The 17,139-nt window shown below is 34.0% G+C and overlaps 1 non-coding gene across 1 annotated transcript; it reads left to right on the top strand.

The window, feature by feature from the left end:
- The first annotated feature begins 1,715 nt into the window (after positions 1-1,715).
- LOC139320781 (U6 spliceosomal RNA) lies at positions 1,716-1,822 on the top strand. Its single transcript, XR_011600726.1, has one exon. It is a non-coding gene; the product is annotated as a U6 spliceosomal RNA (small nuclear RNA).
- Positions 1,823-17,139: the final 15,317 nt, after the last annotated feature.

Here is a 17,139-nt window from a genome sequence, read left to right as displayed (position 1 = left end):
GTTTACTTAGCAGAACTTCTTTTATTTTCTTATGACCTTAGTGGAAAGTATTTTGTTGAGGAGTACAACGAAGTTGTGTTATTGGCTCATCATTGGAAGATTATATTTTCGTGCTTCATAGTATTAGGAAAAGCACTGCACACACTTCTTTTGGTAAAATATGCCATCCTTTAAAAAAAAAACAAAAAAACGTCAGAACTACCCAATTGTTAGCTTAGAAAAAGTGATATGTTACAACCCTAAATTTGAATTTGGAGTCTCTAAAAAATCATTAATTTTCCACACACTGGCAGAGGCTGACATGACAAAAGATCCAGAGATAAGCACTGGATCACTTGGATTTAGTTGGAATTTTATTGGTCTGAAAGTGAATTTTAAAGTATGTCTGTTAAGGGGAAATTTAAAAAAAGATGTATTACAATGTTTTAATTTTAGAAATGTTTTAAAGAAAAGCGTAGAGTTTTAAAATGGATGGAAAAAAAAGTATTTTTCCCTTTAAGGTTAAAGAATCTGAAAGAATACAGTGAATTTTGTTAATGTAAAGGGTGATAGTTTATAAAGATTATTAAGTGCAAATGGAAATACATATTATTTCAACAGCAAGGAAGATAAAGCAGAAATGGTTAAATTGTTCTATTCAAAGTGGAGAATATATTTGTTTTTTATTTGGCTATAACTTCTGGATTTTGTGCTTGTAATAAAAAAAATGAAATTTTTACTTTAGTTATGCTGATTAAAGAGATTTGTTGTTATAGAAATGGCTAGTTATATACTAATGTGTAAAAATAAAAAGTTGAGGTAATGTTATCCTGTACTGTGCTAAAAGGAGTCAGAAATCAACACCTTTTTCTTTCTTCCCTTGTACCTTATATTTTCCTTCCCCCTTTCTTTTCCCCTCCTTACTTTCATATTTTTATTTTTCTTTGTGTTTATATATTGATAAAACAATATTTTTTTTTTAAAAAAGGAACAATCCCCTGAATGTATAAAAATAAATTATTTTATGGTTTGCATAATTCATTTATCATTCAAACTAGTTATCTGATGGAACTGGAACTTTAAAGTTGGTAACAAATGGAAATGTCAGGCAAATTGTTAGTTTTTCTCAATATTATGATATACAGCATGAACAAAACACTGTTAAAGCCTTCAAGAAATTCATCTACAATAGCTTCTATAACCCACATACATATGATATATCACTGCATTCTTTGAAAAAGATCAATAAATAGGAAATAAATCAAATCCAATTGTGAGAAAAGTTAAAGAAAAATTGTTGCTTTACTACAAACATATGAAAAAGGTCTAGATGATTCCAGAAGCAGATTTTATATCAGCATATCCATATTGGCAGGCCTGTAGTTCTGGGCAATTGTATAATTATGAATTGGTATAGCCATCTGGACTATGTTATTTTAACAAGCAATTCATTTGTGCTAATATGACATTAAGGGTAACTAGGAATTCCTATAATAAAAGACTAAAATACTGTTTTCCTTAAAATGGTCAAAAAAATGGCACCTTTAGTATATAATGCATAAATTATCTTTCACAAATAACCCCACTGGTTAACTAGCAGCATTTTCAGATGCTGAATATGCCAAAGGGATTTTGAAAAGCACTGAAAAAAGATACTTCATAAAGCATCTTGGTGCAAATCAAGTTCTCTTGAAAGAGTTAAAACAGCTCTCCTTGTTGTCTCAATATGTATGTATGTGCTCACTTTGGCAGCACATATACTAAAATTGGAACGATACAGAGAAGATTAGCATGGCCCCTGCGCAAGGATGACATGCAAATTCGTAAAGCGTTTCATATTTTTATAGGTTAATGGTAATCATGCAACAAATGATTCATAATGACCAATCTGGATTTATAAGTGGGAGACAAATGAAAGGTAATGTAAGACAAATTGTAAACTTATTGGAATATTTGGAAAGGAACAACCAAGTTCCTGCAGCGCTTATCTTTTTGGATGCGGAAAAGGCATTTGATTGATTGAATTGGCAATTTTTATTGAAAATAATAGAAAAGATGCAGTTTGGAGAATACTTTACACAATCTATTAGAGCAATATATCAGAGACAAACAGCACAAATAATAATTAATGGTGGTTTAACAGAAACTTTTAAAATTGAAAAAGGAACAAGACAGGGATGCCCTTTATCACCGTTATTGTTTATTTTAATTTTGGAACCTTTACTGAATAAAATACGAGGGTCAAATAAAATAAAGGGAATTAAAATTAGACATCATGATTATAGATTAAGAGCATATGCAGATGACTTGGTTGTTACTTTAACTCAACCAGTACAATCAGCTACAGGTTTAATGGATATAATTAGCCAATATGGACAAATGTCTGGATTTAAAATAAATAAACAAAAAACAAAGATAACAACTAAAAACATGATGGCAAAGCAAAAAGAAGAACTAGAAAGACTAACAGGATTTGAAATAGTAAAAAAGGTTAAATATCTAGGGGGATATATCACAGTAAAATTATATAAAAATAATTATGAAATGTTATGGCAAAAAATACAGAAAGAGATGGAGAATTGGGGAAAACTACAATTATCTTTGTTGGGAAGAATAGCAGCAATAAAAATGAATGTTCTAGCTAGGTTTCTATTTTTGTTCCAAATGATACCAATACTCAAGAAAGATGAAAATCTGAGGGAATGGCAGAAGGGTATTAATAATTTTGTTTGGGCAGGGAAAAGACCGAGAATAAAGTTAAAAATAATGCAAGATATACGTGAAAGAGGAGGTCTTAAAATGCCTAATTTAAGATTATACTATGAAGCAGCTGTCCTAACAATAATTAGTGATTGGATTAACTCAACAGAAGAAAGAATATTGAACATTGAAGGATATGATTTGTTATATGGCTGGCATGCTTATTTATTATATGATAAAAAGGTGGATAAGCCATATATTAAGGAATGCTTTGTTACGAGTTTGGAAAAAGTATCAATATGAGTTAAATTATAAGATACCGATATGGGCAATACCCAGACATGCGATAGAGAATATAAGTGTAGAACAAAAGCAAGATGTGATTACTTATAAAGAGCTTCTTAAAATGGAAGGGGGGGTATTGCAGTTAAAATCTTTAAATGCATTAAAAGAAGAAAGAATAATTCAAACTTGGTTTCAGTATGGTCAGTTGCAAGCTAGATGGAAAGAAGATCAGAGAATTGGTATCATGCAGAACGAAGAAAATTTGGTAAAACAATTTAGAGACCAAGGTCAAATGCATATAAAAAGATTATACAATGTATTGATAGAAATAGATTCAGAAACAGAATTAGTTAAGGATTGTATGATAAAATGGGCACAAAATATTCAGGAACCAATAATGATGGAAACTTGGGAAAAAATATGGGTTAGAAATATAAAATTTACGCAAGCACAAAATTTAAGAGAAAATTTTTATAAAATGTTTTATAGATGGCATTTAGATCCTAAAAAGTTGGCTTGTATGTATCCGAACTTACAATCTAAGCGTTGGAGATATGATTGTGATGATGCCACTTATTATCATATATGGTGGACTTGTAAAAAAGTTAAAGCATTTTGGATTAAAATATGGTGGATTATCCAAAATATTCTTAAAAAGAAGATAAAGTTTATTCCACAATTGTTTTTGTTGGGTATAATTACAGATTGTATGGTTATAGAGACTAAATTGATTTTAAATTTAATAACTGCAGCTAGACTTTTGGTGGCGCAATATTGGAAGAAGGAAGATTTGCCTACTATTGAAGAATGGACATTAAAACTAGCGAATCTGGCAGAAATGGCGAAGATTTCAGCATATTTGAAAGATCACTCACAAGAAAGATATATATTGGAATGGAGAAGAAGGATTGATTATATTCAAAACAAATATCAGACTAAAAAGTATCAAATAGCTTATGAATGGATAGAAAAATTAAGAGTATGTTTAGTTAGTAAAAGGGGAGTTAAAGTGTGAAGGGGGGAATAGGAATCCTTAGTTTATTAGCTTAGTTTAGCATATGATTGTTAATTGTTATACCCTGTATTTTGTTCTGGGAAGTTTGGGGTGGGGGTGAGGAGTGGGGGGGAGGAAGGGAGGGGGGATGGGAAAATACTTGTAAAAAAAATTCGGTTTTTTTTTTCTTTCTTTCTGTAAAACTCTTTAATAATAATAAAAAAATGTATGTACTTGCCAGGGGTGGGCTTCAAAAATTTTAGCAAGGGGTTCTCTGTCCAGTTGCTGGGTGGGTGTGGCCATGGTGGGCGTGGCCTAGTCAGCCTCTTGCACCATGGCGGGGGGGGGGTTGCTTTCACCCTTCCCAGGCTCTGGAGGCTTTCCTCGAGTCTCCGGGAGGGCAAAAAAGGCTTGCCCAGGCTTTTTGGACGCCCTCTGGAGGCCAGAAATAGGCCCATTTCTGGCCTTCTCGAACTTCTGGTAGGCCCATTTTTCACCCTCCCCGAACCTCCATGCGCGCCCTGCACTTACATGCATCCAAATTGTCCCTGCGTGGGGATTCCTGGGAGGGGCGGAGTGGGGTGGCCGGGGTCAGCCAGAAGGGGGATTTGGGGGTTCTCCAAACTGCACATAATCTTAGCTAGAGCTAAGTACTTTGTATGAGTATGTGTGATAAGTTTGTTCAGTTTCTTGGGGAACAGTTTTTGCAAAAGTAAAATAAAATGGGAAGTTAAAATTTGTTGGTATTTAAGATGCCAAAAGATTCGTTTATTTTTTAGTGGGTTTTTGCAAACGAGACCCACCATATGAAACATTCCATATTTCTCTTAATGACATTACTTACATTCCATTTCTTTTTCTTTCTAAGAAATATTTCTGTTTCCTAGAAAACAGTGTGAATGCAACCAGAAGTCACAGCAAAACCCTAAAAAGCCTTGCTTTTCATTCACAAATAAGCAGGTCTGTTCCAATTCTTTAAAGCGACAGAAATGGGCATTTATTCAATAGATTTAACAATCTAAAATCTGGATTGGCCATTGAATAAAGTAAATAATTAATGAACACCAGCTATATTTCAGCTCCCCTGCGTTTATCATATAAAGATAACTGTCTGCAGATGCTTATAGAAGGCAATGTGCCAAATGTAAAAAATCAGTTTGAATAATGTTATATGTTATAGCTATATTATTACTTTCTGTGTGTAGTATGTTTTCAATTTACAAAAGTGATGATGATAATGATGAGAATAATAACAATAAATATAGGTTCAGCTTGGAGGTGAGTGAAATCCCCAGTAATGGTTCCATTATTTAAAAGAAATAATGACTTTATTTTTCAGGCTTAATGCCTATGTGTTCAATTTACAATAATTTGTAAATCCTTCAGGAACACCACTAAACTGCTGTTACCCTCAACAGTGATCTGACATAGATTGATTTCCTTTGACTTGTAAGAAGTTTTTTTTTTTTGGTAAGTGAGACTTTTACTCCTAAATAAATATATATCAAAATGTAGCTTCAAAGAATTTAAGATGATAAGTCATAATTGTTTAGGATGTGTTTTACAATTCTAACTTTAGAAATATGATATAAATACTCTTGAAACTTGGAAATCTTGATATTTAATTACATGTGTTTACTTTTGTTTACTTTATCCAAGCTACAACAAGTTTAATATATATGTTTAAAATATCACATAGGAGATGATAGCAATAGCAATAGCACTTAGACTTATATACCGCTTCACAGTGCTTTACAGCCCTCTCTAAGTGGTTTACAGAGTCAGCATATTGCCCCCAACAATGATGACGAAGATGCAGGATTTCCTTCTCTTTTATGTAAATTAAACGTTTCAGTACATAGATTTTAATATTATGAGTACAATTTGTGCTTCATTTTAAGTTAGATGCAAATATGCAGCTGACTTTTAATATTAAGATGAATGAGACAGAATGGAGTTTCTTTTTTTTTGTGAGCAATATTATCTTTTGTTCTATTTGTATTATTTGACATTAAGAGGCACGGTGGCTCAGTGACTTAATGATGTTGAAGATGGTCTCTGCTCCAGTGGGTTGAATGAGCTTCCATCACTCACCTCAGCTTCTGTCTGCTTAACAGTTCGAAAACGTGTCCTATGTGAGTAGATAAACAGGTACCATTTCAGTGGGGAGACGAGTTGGTGCTCCATGCAGTTCCAGGGAAAGTAGGTAGCGTAGGATGACGCTGCAAGAAAAGCCACTCTTCTTGCATCTCACCTAGTGTGCCCTCCTATGGCATATCTTGGGAAGTGCGTGAGAATGTCCTACAGCAGAGCTGGAAATTTGCAGCTCTGCAATAGCATTGTGGTCTCCTGGTTAATATAACAATGCCAGATGATGATGATGATGATGATGATGATGATGATGATGATGATGATAATAATAGACATAACAATATACTTCCTCGTGCACAGATTGTACAAAAAGTAAACTGGTTAAAAAACACAGACATATAAAAAAGAAATGAAGAGAAAATATGCTCAAATGAATAAAGAAAAAATATTTAAATTATGAAAGTTTAGGTTAAGGAATTCTTGATTTGCATCATGAATATCAACCCATGCTGGTTTAGAAAACAACAAACAAAAAAAAACAAAAACTCTTAATTATTACTTAATTGGCTGCAAAATCTTGCAGAATTTACATTTCAGTTTAAAATGCAGGATTCAGAATTCTTGAAAGAAATAGAAAACTCAAAAAAAAAAAATGACTACATCTGACCTACAAAACTTTGGATGACCGCTGAAAAGCTGCATAGAGATACAGCAATTTCTAACTTCCATCTAAGATGTAATTTAGATTTTTTCAACCCAGATATGGTTATGAAGAAAAGGGTGATGTTGATGCTCCTAAAACTGAGTGAAGAAAATCTGACAGTTTCAGAACAAGTGTCTTATGTGGATTCAGGAATCAGTTTTGAATCAAAGCTTGATTTTTCGTTTAGATAATATAATTTGTTAACCATAGTTTATAACATACAAAGTATGAACTCAGCCAGTTATTAATTATTCAATAAATTTAACACAATGTAGGAAGTGGATTTTTTTTGTTGGTCTGGTTTTGCTTGAGATCTTATATGAAGACATTAAAAGGAACGTACATAAAAAATCACACCCTAACCTGTCTCATATTAAACTAGACCATTTTATTTGTGAATGGGACCAATTTCTCGATAAATTTGCCATGGTTACTGACAAATTTAATATCAAAAGTATATTTTACAGTATTCTTTTCATAAAATTACTTGGTTGAACTAACTATATTCTAAGAAACAGCAGAGATTATCACTCAAATACAGTTTCATGGAGAAGGTTCAAGCAATAGGCTATGAAATTTCTTCATTTGATGCTAATTCACTTCTACAATCAATGCAGATTAAAGTTCTAGTTGAAATTATTGTAATGAATGAACTTTCCCCAGATTTTACACAGTGTATTGCAGTATATAAGTGCAGTATATAAGAAATGACAGTTCTTCCATAGAACTTTTAAACATTTGGATTTATACAGTGAAGAAATAAACTATTAGGAAATTATATGTATGACAAGTTTTCCTTATGACACATATACATAACTGTGGTCAGGCTAGAAAATGCATATATAAAATCCGAGTCATAAAATATTAAATCCATGATGTTGATAAATGCAAATCAGTGAAGTATCTAATTAGGCATATAGATAGGCAGGCCTATAGCAATGAAAGAAGTTGTAAAGAGTTTCCTAAAAGTCATTGATCTCAAGGAGATAATTTTCTTCTTCATTCTTTCGCAAGAAGTCTCTAATTCTGTGAAGTTGGTCTTGCTTGATTTTGTTTTGTTTTAAATTATAAATTCACTGACTGAAACTTGCTCTCCACTGATAAATGAAGTTTCAAGTATATATTCAAATTCTTGGATTGATTTATTCTGCTCTTGCTTTTTTATACATTGTATGAAAGTTAGGGCTGCTACTGGTATGTCTGGTCTAAAAAAATTAGATGACCATGTGATGGTAGTAAAGAAGGCTCTTTGTGGCCCCCTGGTGTTTGCAGCCCAGGCTTGGTCACTCTGTCTAAGGCAAGGAAATGTACAGAGTAGGGATAATAAAGTATAATGCAGATGTGGTACAATTTTTTTGTCAGAAAATGGTATCTGGCACTTAGCTTCATTTTCACTCAGCTTTTACATAACTGCTTTTTCTATTAAATATTCACCAACAGAATGTCAATCTATTACAGAATTGTAAATTGTAACTTAAGTGATGGAGGTAAGTGTGGGGGATGTGATGGTTGTCAGGATCAGGACAATGGTGTGCACAGAAAGTGTTAATAATGTATTCTTCCCTTATTTTCTTCTTACAAAAATTATTTTAATTCCAGGAAAATTTAAGAAAACCAACAACAAAGTTTAATCACTGTATATTTTGGTTCTGAATCATTATCATTACATGAGCATAGCATGTACAGAAAGCAAACTTATCCCTTACTTTCTACATATGGCCTTCATCACCCTGTATGGCAAACTGCAAGCATAAAATTGGAATAGTAGTAAAACCAGCGGGAGGCTCCGCCCACTGATCCTGATGTCATGAGAAGCAATCTGCGCCCGTTGCGAACCGGTAGTAAAGGTAAGTAGAACCCACCCCTGTTCTGGACCATGGTGAGGTTCAAGAGGAATTAAACTTCTTTTTCTCTAGGAATATAAACAATATCTGCTGCAGTGTTTGGTGGGCAGAAATTTTGCTTTTCATGGCCTTCAAGATTTCATCAGACAAATTCATCTAGTATTTGTTTTTCCTAGTGAAAGGTTTGCTAGGAAGAAGCCTATTGCACTTATTTAAGGTGTTTGTAAACTAGTTTTGGGCTTTTTCATATTCTTTTTATGAATGTAAATAGTATGGGACCTTGTGTAAGAATGCCAAAAAATATTGGCATTCTTTTTGTTCACTTACTGTAATCTGTATTTAGTAAACAGAACCAAGGCCATTAACACATTCTAGAAGCAAATATTCTATGTCCCAGAGGCCAGATAAAAAATAGTAGTTTCTTTTAAGGAAACTTCACATCTGGTAGAAAGTTTGTAGGCCTACATCTTCATTCTTCTTTATGGAGGAAAGGTTATATTTTTGTAGAAAGTAGATAAAGAGAAGAATTTATGTAATCTTCCTCCCATCTTAGTTAAAATGCTTTCTATCATCAACAGGAAACTAAACTGGCACAGATTTTCTGCCTCCACTGCCAATGCCAGTGGCATTTGTTTTACCTTGCAGCTGGGGGATAGTGTTCTCATCGCCCCTGTAAGAAAGCCTGCTCTTCTGTCTTCAACATTACCAACAGTCAGAAAAGCCATCTGCCAATTGTAACACTGCTAGTAATTGTCTTGACAGATGGTTCAAGCTGCAGATATAATACTAACAGAGTTAATTTCTCCTTGTCTATAGGATTGGGGTGGTGTATGGGAGGCAAGGTGGCCATAACCACAGTAATCTGCCCAAACTTTTCCCTTCACCTGCCACTTCTTCTCTACCTAGAAATCAATTGTTTAGAGTGAAATTGAAGGGACTTTAGCATCATGTTCTATTCTTTTGGACCAATTCCTCTGTTAGAAAATCACCTTCAGCCCTGGCAGCTGTTCCATAGCCTGTAGAAGGTAGCAAGTAAAATGTTAAGCTGTCCAAAAGCTGATTACCATGGGAAGGAGGACTGCATTATGCAGTAGAACTGATTCCTTTCAGAGCACATTCCCACAATGAAGCAGATAGCTTGATTATTTTAAAGATGAGTTTAATGCTAATGTGAATTTATGGACAGGCTTGGAAAAAAGTTCCAGTGCATCAATATCTGCCCAAAGCTGCCAGTTATCCCACTTTTAAAATGTTAGTTCAGGGATGTCAAACTCGCGGCCCATGGACTGGGTGAATCACGTGCTGACCACGCCCATACCTGGTTTGCAAAGCGGGAAAAAGTTGTGAGACATCATGACGGTGTGAGTTTGACATCCCTGTGTTAGTTGGATTTTACTTAAACACAGGTTTGGCACACTTTAAGGTGCTTAAACCTGTGTTTAAGAAAAATCCAACCAACAGCTGGGTTTGTGTGGAGCTAACTAGTATCAAGATTGATCAACCATTAATCTTGTAATCAGGAAAATTAGAGCAGAAACAAAGGAAGAGGAATAAAGACAGAATTTCTTGCTTGACATCTCTGTCCCTTCAGTAGTCACTATATTAAAAAGTGGCTCTGCAAAGCCCTTGCAGCTACTTACAACCAAGATAGTTAGATTCTCATAGTCTTAGTAACATTATCACTCCATTTATCTTTAAATTAATTAGGCAGCTTTTTATTAATCGTCTTCCTAACTGTCAGGCATTTGCCTGATAAAGGAGGAATATGCAGGCATTCCATATCATTCTATATTTTGCAAACAATGACCCTCTTTCTCAGGTTCTGCAAAGTCTGTTATATGATTATATAATGTCTCTGAAGCTGCATCTCTACTATTTCCGTGCATTGCAGGAAAATGGGTATTCTAGGAAGCAGCATTTCCTTCTTATATCATGTGAATTCTGCTGGTTTCTATGAACATTGCTGTCCCCAAGCAATGTTCCTGGAATGTCAAAGTCTTCCAATGAACTGTTGATAAACAGAAAGAAAGGTGCATGGAGGTGAGGGAGAGAAATCAAAAGATGAAAAACAAGCATTCAATTATACATTATATTGTTGACTGCATCTGTGAAAAGGATAGTGCTTGTATCCATGTATCCTGATATTTGGTTAGTCATTTTGACAAAATCATAAGATTTTGCAGATGCCTCTGTTGATGTCCTGAGACCCACCTCTAGTATAAAAAGATTAAAAACTCGACCACATTATGAACATGCAATTAAAATTGTATCACCATTTAAAATAGGATTTTTCTGGAGTGTACTGGATTCCTTCCGCCCCCATCTGTACCTCTCTATATCTCTTGTTTTTAATCTCCTTATATGCACTTGGTTCTAATCAGATTTTACTGAAATGGTTTCATGCTATTTTGTAGTTTGGCCTTATACACTGGTCATAAAAATAAAGGGAACACAAGCAGAAGACATCTGAGATCTGAATGAATGAAATAGTCCTATTAAATACTTGTTCATTACATACAGTAGTTTTGTGTTCCCTTTAGTTGTTTGAGCAGTGTATAACTGCTCTATGTAAATACTTTATGTATACACTTTATGTAAACACTGTATGTATACACTTTACATACAGTGTATAACTACTGTATGTAAAGAATAAAGTATTTAATAAGGCTATTTCATTCATTCAGATCTCGGATGTCTTCTGCTTGTGTTCCCTTTATTTTTTTGAGCAGTATATTTCTGAACCAACAAAATGAATTTTTTTTCTAATCTCTTTTTAAGAAACATTTGACTGTTTCTTAATCCTACACACATTTTTGATACTGCTGTGCAGAGTTCCACATATACTGATGATTAATAGTAGTAGCAGTGACATTTATATAAAATGGAAAATCAAAATCTGTGTCGTGTTTTCCAGTATATAGATTAAGTATGCTATTTAATAGTGATCCTTAGAACAGCCATGTAAGATAAATTAACATTATTATTTTGCACTTCAGTTATGGTAGGATGACAACTGAAGCAGAGAAAGAATAACTTCAGAACAACCCAAGAGCCTGGGGAATAGGAAAATTTGAACCATGACTTTCTGATTTATAGATTTAGATTTTTTTATCCATTACACATCAACTGTGCATCATTTTCAGGAGTTTAGTTCCTAATAGATGACTGTATTGGGAAGAAAATAGTGTACAGCTTTGACATTAACTTTAGATAAAGTGTAAAAAGAATGCATAATTATTGCCATTCAATCAAGATGTGCCTAGGTTTAGGGAGCAATAAAAAATTATAAAATTGGAAGGATCTTTTTAGGTTTTCTGGGACAGAAAGGCAACAAATAGAATTCCGTGCACAGATCCTGAATAAAAAAATGTGTAGCAGCCTTCTAGAGATAAGTTTCTTTCTTATTGTTTCTTCTCCAAGTGCTATATTGCCACTGTTTTTTTTTTTAGTTTGAAGCAGGGGTGAAATCCAAATTTTCCCCCTACCGGTTCTGTGGGTGTGGCTTGGTGAGCATGGCAGGGGAAGGATATTGCAAAATCTCCATTCCCTCCATTCCTGGGGGAAAGATATTGCAAAATCTCCATTCCCACCCCACTCGGGCCAGCCAGAGGTGGTATTTGCCGGTTCTCCGAACTGCTCAAAATTTCTGCTACAAAATTTCTTCTCCAGAACCTGTTAGAACCTGCTGGATTTCACCCCTGGTTTAAAGCAGGTTGCTCACATGAACTGGTGGATACTTTCTTCTTTCATTATGTGGCTGCTTCTGTTTGAAAGAACAAAGATTTATTACAGTTGGAAGATACCATAAAATTGAAGTACATTTCCTAGGCGTTGAAATTCTAAAGCACTCTGATGTCCAAATTGTCTGCTGCTTCGTTTTGTTTTATGCCCAGTTAATGTAGTATTTGAATTTCTTTTCTTTGACCTAAAATTTTACTGGCCTTACTCTTTTATTTCCCTCCCAACATCTCTCTCACTTGTTAGTGTAGTATTCCCAAACATCAACATGCCGTTAAGAAATATGGTTGCTGGAACTGATTAGCCAACCAGTGGAATGCAGTCAGGTCACTAGCAAATCTTGGTAACTAAGATAGCAGATGTAGAATTAAGTGCAGTTAATACATGATTAATTGGTCATAGGCCTTAGGTACAAATTAAAAATAAATACAATTGAGCTTGCCGTGGACCCCCAGGAATTAACCCCCCCTCCCAAATACCTCTGCAGTGGAATATAATATATTTCCCTTTGTAGGGAAACATTAATGATATAACAGGAATCCCAGACAATTAAGATAAGATAAATAACATTTTTCTAATATTAACTAATTAAAAACAAAACTCTTATCAGCAATATTATATTGGAGTAATTCCTTCCTAAAGTTTCTATTTTTGTCCATAAAAACATTGAGTAAAAACGATTGGTTCACAATCCACTTAATTCTATACAAGTGCTGGGAATAGTATTAGATTTTTGGAAAGGTTTCTTTTTTTTTTTGAGTCCCTCTGTTAAGATATCATCTCTACGTCACCAATTTCATAAATGAATTTGAAAGCTTAGCATTTCACTTTAAGGTAAATAGATTTAAAACATATTTGTTTCAATGGATCATGTGAAAAATTATTGAATTCCTTGGGATCCCAATTTCAAAGATACAATATTCCATTTTTAAAAGGGTGTTCTACTTACTGTAGGTAAAATAGGCAAATACAGCAAATAAAGACAACAGCTTGGCAACTGCTAAGCTGCTATCTTTCCCTTGCATTCATTTTCTGTAACCATCTTCCTCATATAGGATGAATCATAAATATGCACATAATCCACAAAACAGATTTTTTTCCTCCAGCTGTTCAAAGCAATTTATCTGCTTCAAGTATTTACATACAGGCTTTCAAAACGGCAATGTTAGAATCAGTTTCCAATTAAAAGCTTCCTACATAATTAACTGGCGTGTACAAGCACAATTTATATAGCAGGAGAAGATGAAATAAAATCTGAAAGAGCCAATAAATAAGAGCTTCAGCAGCCAATATTTTATTTAAAGCTCCAGATAATGAAAGGAGGTCCCAAATGATAAAAATAATGATTACTAGAAGTGTGCAGATCTGGTCAGATCCAGTTCTGAATATTTGGCTGAATCTGAATCTGTGCACTTGAATCAAGCTGGTTTGTCTTAGAAAATCAATATTCTTTGAGGGGAAAAATTCTTTTCCATTAAATGTTGGATTGATACAGAAACAACCAATTTGGAAAGTTCATTTGTTGCAGTGATTAAATCACTTTTGGATCAAATTTCCAAATAAAGTCTTTGCACAGACTTGAGGCTACCAAACTTTCTGAGAGAACATTTTCCACACCTGGAACTTTCCAGGACTGAAAAGAAATTCTGAAACAGATCTTAAATTTAAAGCAACCTATTTCTAGGGAGCAAACTATTAGTCCACTTTTCATTTAACCATTATCCTTACTGTAGCTTGGCTTCAACTGAAGCAAACAGAAGTTACTCAATTTTGTTCTTTTTATATAAAGTTTGTCTTTTGTATAATAAACCATAAAATTCAATATTAATTTATATACTGTATTATTTACTATTATATAGTAAACCATATATAAATATAGGGTGAAGTTCCCCTTGAGATCCAGGTGGACTGGCTGTCAGAAAAACAATTTGGGGTGTCAACTTGAGCTGGGGTTGCACAAGAATGAAACTCACAGCTGTGAGGAAAGGAGATTTATTTATTCCCCAGCAAAGATGTAGCTACAGAGAAAATGAGGTCCAAAGGGCTGCTTTATAGGAGCTTGTCTTTGGTGTGGGTTTTGAAGGGTATGGAAGTGTGGATGTGTTGGTTCTAGGTGACACTTAAAGGGCATGGGTATGTGTACGTGTTGACCTGGAGAAGGGGTTGATAAATGAAGTGATGTGGATTAGGCCTCTTAGTTTGAACGATGAGCATTATAATTATGTTTACATTGTGTTAATTCAGTTCTACAATATATCTAACACAGTTATATAAATTAATATTCTTTCCATAACTGCTCTGCTGGGGTTTGTTTAGAAGGTTTTGAAGACCTGTCTTTTCACCCAATCTTTTCCTTAGGGAAAAGCAAACCCTTTGCTTTGCTCCTGTCTTTCTTCCTATATTTTATTTTTCACTTGTTATGAGTTGGATTTTTCTTGTTTTAGTTATTGGGACTCAAGGGCATACAATTTGATTTAAAAATGTTTAAAATTTATCCAGACATTTTTATCTCCCACTTTTCCTCCAGAACTTCAAGGGAACATGTTTTCTTTTTACAGCAACATCCTTGTTGCAGTAGAAACAGTATGTTGTGTTGAGTCACTCACCAAGTCAACCAGTTCCATTGCTGGGAGAAAATACCTTGAATCATACATCTTGTCATCTGCCTAAACTCTTCCAGATGAAGAGTCACAGAGTCTCAATCCAGGTATTCTATTAGTCAGGTAGTCATTGGGAACTGTAATTCTGGTGCAAGCTTATTTCAGAGAAATATTTATTGCAAAGATCAAGTTCTAAGACTCAACAATCATTCATGGAAATAAATTGATAGCTATCTTCAATTATTCTCAGATTTTCCCTTATTTCTTTACTTCTGGTAGGTCTAGTGTACTATTTTCTTGCTAATTAATTTGTATATTTTGGACTTTGAAGCAAATTGCTCATAAGTTTCCAGAGTAATTGGGACCTAAAAACACATCAATTTAGCCTGGGAGGAGGCCCAAGTAATGACTTATTTTGTGGGAAAATAGGATGCTGGCTGATCAGAGATAATACCTGAATGCTTGGTATCTCATTCATCAGTTATAGGTTCCTACTCATGTGTGAGAATAGAAAGAAATATATGTTCCAGATTCTGACCCATTTTGTTTATATACAGTGTACATATTCTTTTAGAAGTCTAAAAATTGAGAATTTCAAAAAGATTTGTCCAGGAAATTTACTCTAAAATATAATTTATAACAGCAAGATATGTATTAGGCACATTAATTAATTTTAAATTTTAACTATTGGATGACAATGTTTGTAATGATAGATGATAATGATACTAATAGCTGTTCCAAGTTTCTTCAATAAAGAACAGAATTATATAAATTGCTGAAAATCCAATAAAAGAGGACAGTCATGCTTGAAAACATTGATTTCAATACATTAAAAGTGTATCTGCTTTTCTCCTAGAATGACAGATTTTCTTTTGTTAAAAGGAGTAAAAACAATTCATTTTAAATGTCTGGGTGCGCTACAATTTATTATTACTGCATGGTTTTTAAAAGATATTTTTCTAGCAGTGAAAAATTATTTTTATTTAAATTTTAAAATATATAAAAGAGATATTAAGGATTCTTGAAGCACACCAACGTCTTTAGCTTGCTGAGAAGCATGTAATATCTCTTATATTTCTACATTTCATTTCCAAAAGGAACATCTGATCTGGGTCAGATGAGAAAACTTCCAAATTAGTAATATACACTTAGTAATGATAGATGGAAGAGGGAACTCTTAATGCCTTTTGTAAACAGAGAATTAGAACAAGTCTACAAATCTCATTGTACCAGAAGGCTTATGTGTCAGGTTCCCTGACAGTCCCTGATCTTAAGTGTGGAAAAGGAAATTGGAAAGAGAAGGAGATAATTCATAAGACCCTGGGTTTTGGAAACCTGCAGTGTACTGTGATACCTACACTGAAGACAAACTCCAGGGAGTTATTACATTTTAAAGAAATGTTTGTTCTCCCTCTTCTACCAAAGACAGCAACACATGTGCTTCTCAAACAGCATGATAAGATAAAAGCACCAGCACATAGGGAATATGTTTGGAACAAATGAAATGAAGTCTCCATATAAAAGAAGAAAAATGTCACTGACTATTTAATATGATAGTCTATTTTACAGATAGTCCTCGACTTACGACCACAATTCAACACAAAATTTCTGTTGCTAAGTGAGACATTTGTTCAATGAGTTTTGCCCCATTTTACCACCTTTCTTGCCACAATTGTTAAGTGAATCATTGCAGTTGTTAAGTTAGCAACACAGTTGTTAAGTGAGTCCGGCTTCCCCATTGACTTTGCTTGACAGAAGGTCACAAAATGGGATCACACAACCCTGGGACACTGCAATTGTCATAAAGATGAGTCAGTGGCCACCTGAATTTTGATCACGTGACCATGAGGATGCTGCAATGGTCGTACATGTGAAAAATAGTCATAAGTCACTTTTTTTCAATGCTTTGTAAATTTGAGTGGTCACTGAATGAACTATTGTAAGTATTCATTTAATATGGGATATATTATTCATCCCATATTAAATGAATAATAATGAAACGTCTTCCTCTCAGCAAAAATGGTGTCTTGCTTCCCTGAGAAGATGTGTCTGAGGTATGACATAATTGTCCCTTTCAAACAGTACAAACAAATGTACTACTTATTCCATGAATACCAATGCATAGCTGCTCCTTTTTATCAGTCACACAGTAATACCAATGAAACAACAGGCCATAAGCTGGTCCATAAATGTAACTTGGTTGTC

Source organism: Pituophis catenifer, unplaced genomic scaffold, assembly GCF_029215685.1.
Source record: "Pituophis catenifer annectens isolate HBS135680 unplaced genomic scaffold, rPitCat1.0.hap2 SCAF_8, whole genome shotgun sequence".
Classification (NCBI taxonomy): domain Eukaryota; kingdom Metazoa; phylum Chordata; class Lepidosauria; order Squamata; family Colubridae; genus Pituophis; species Pituophis catenifer.
Note: the sequence above shows the minus strand (reverse complement) of the source record. Positions and strands in the feature narration are given on the sequence as shown.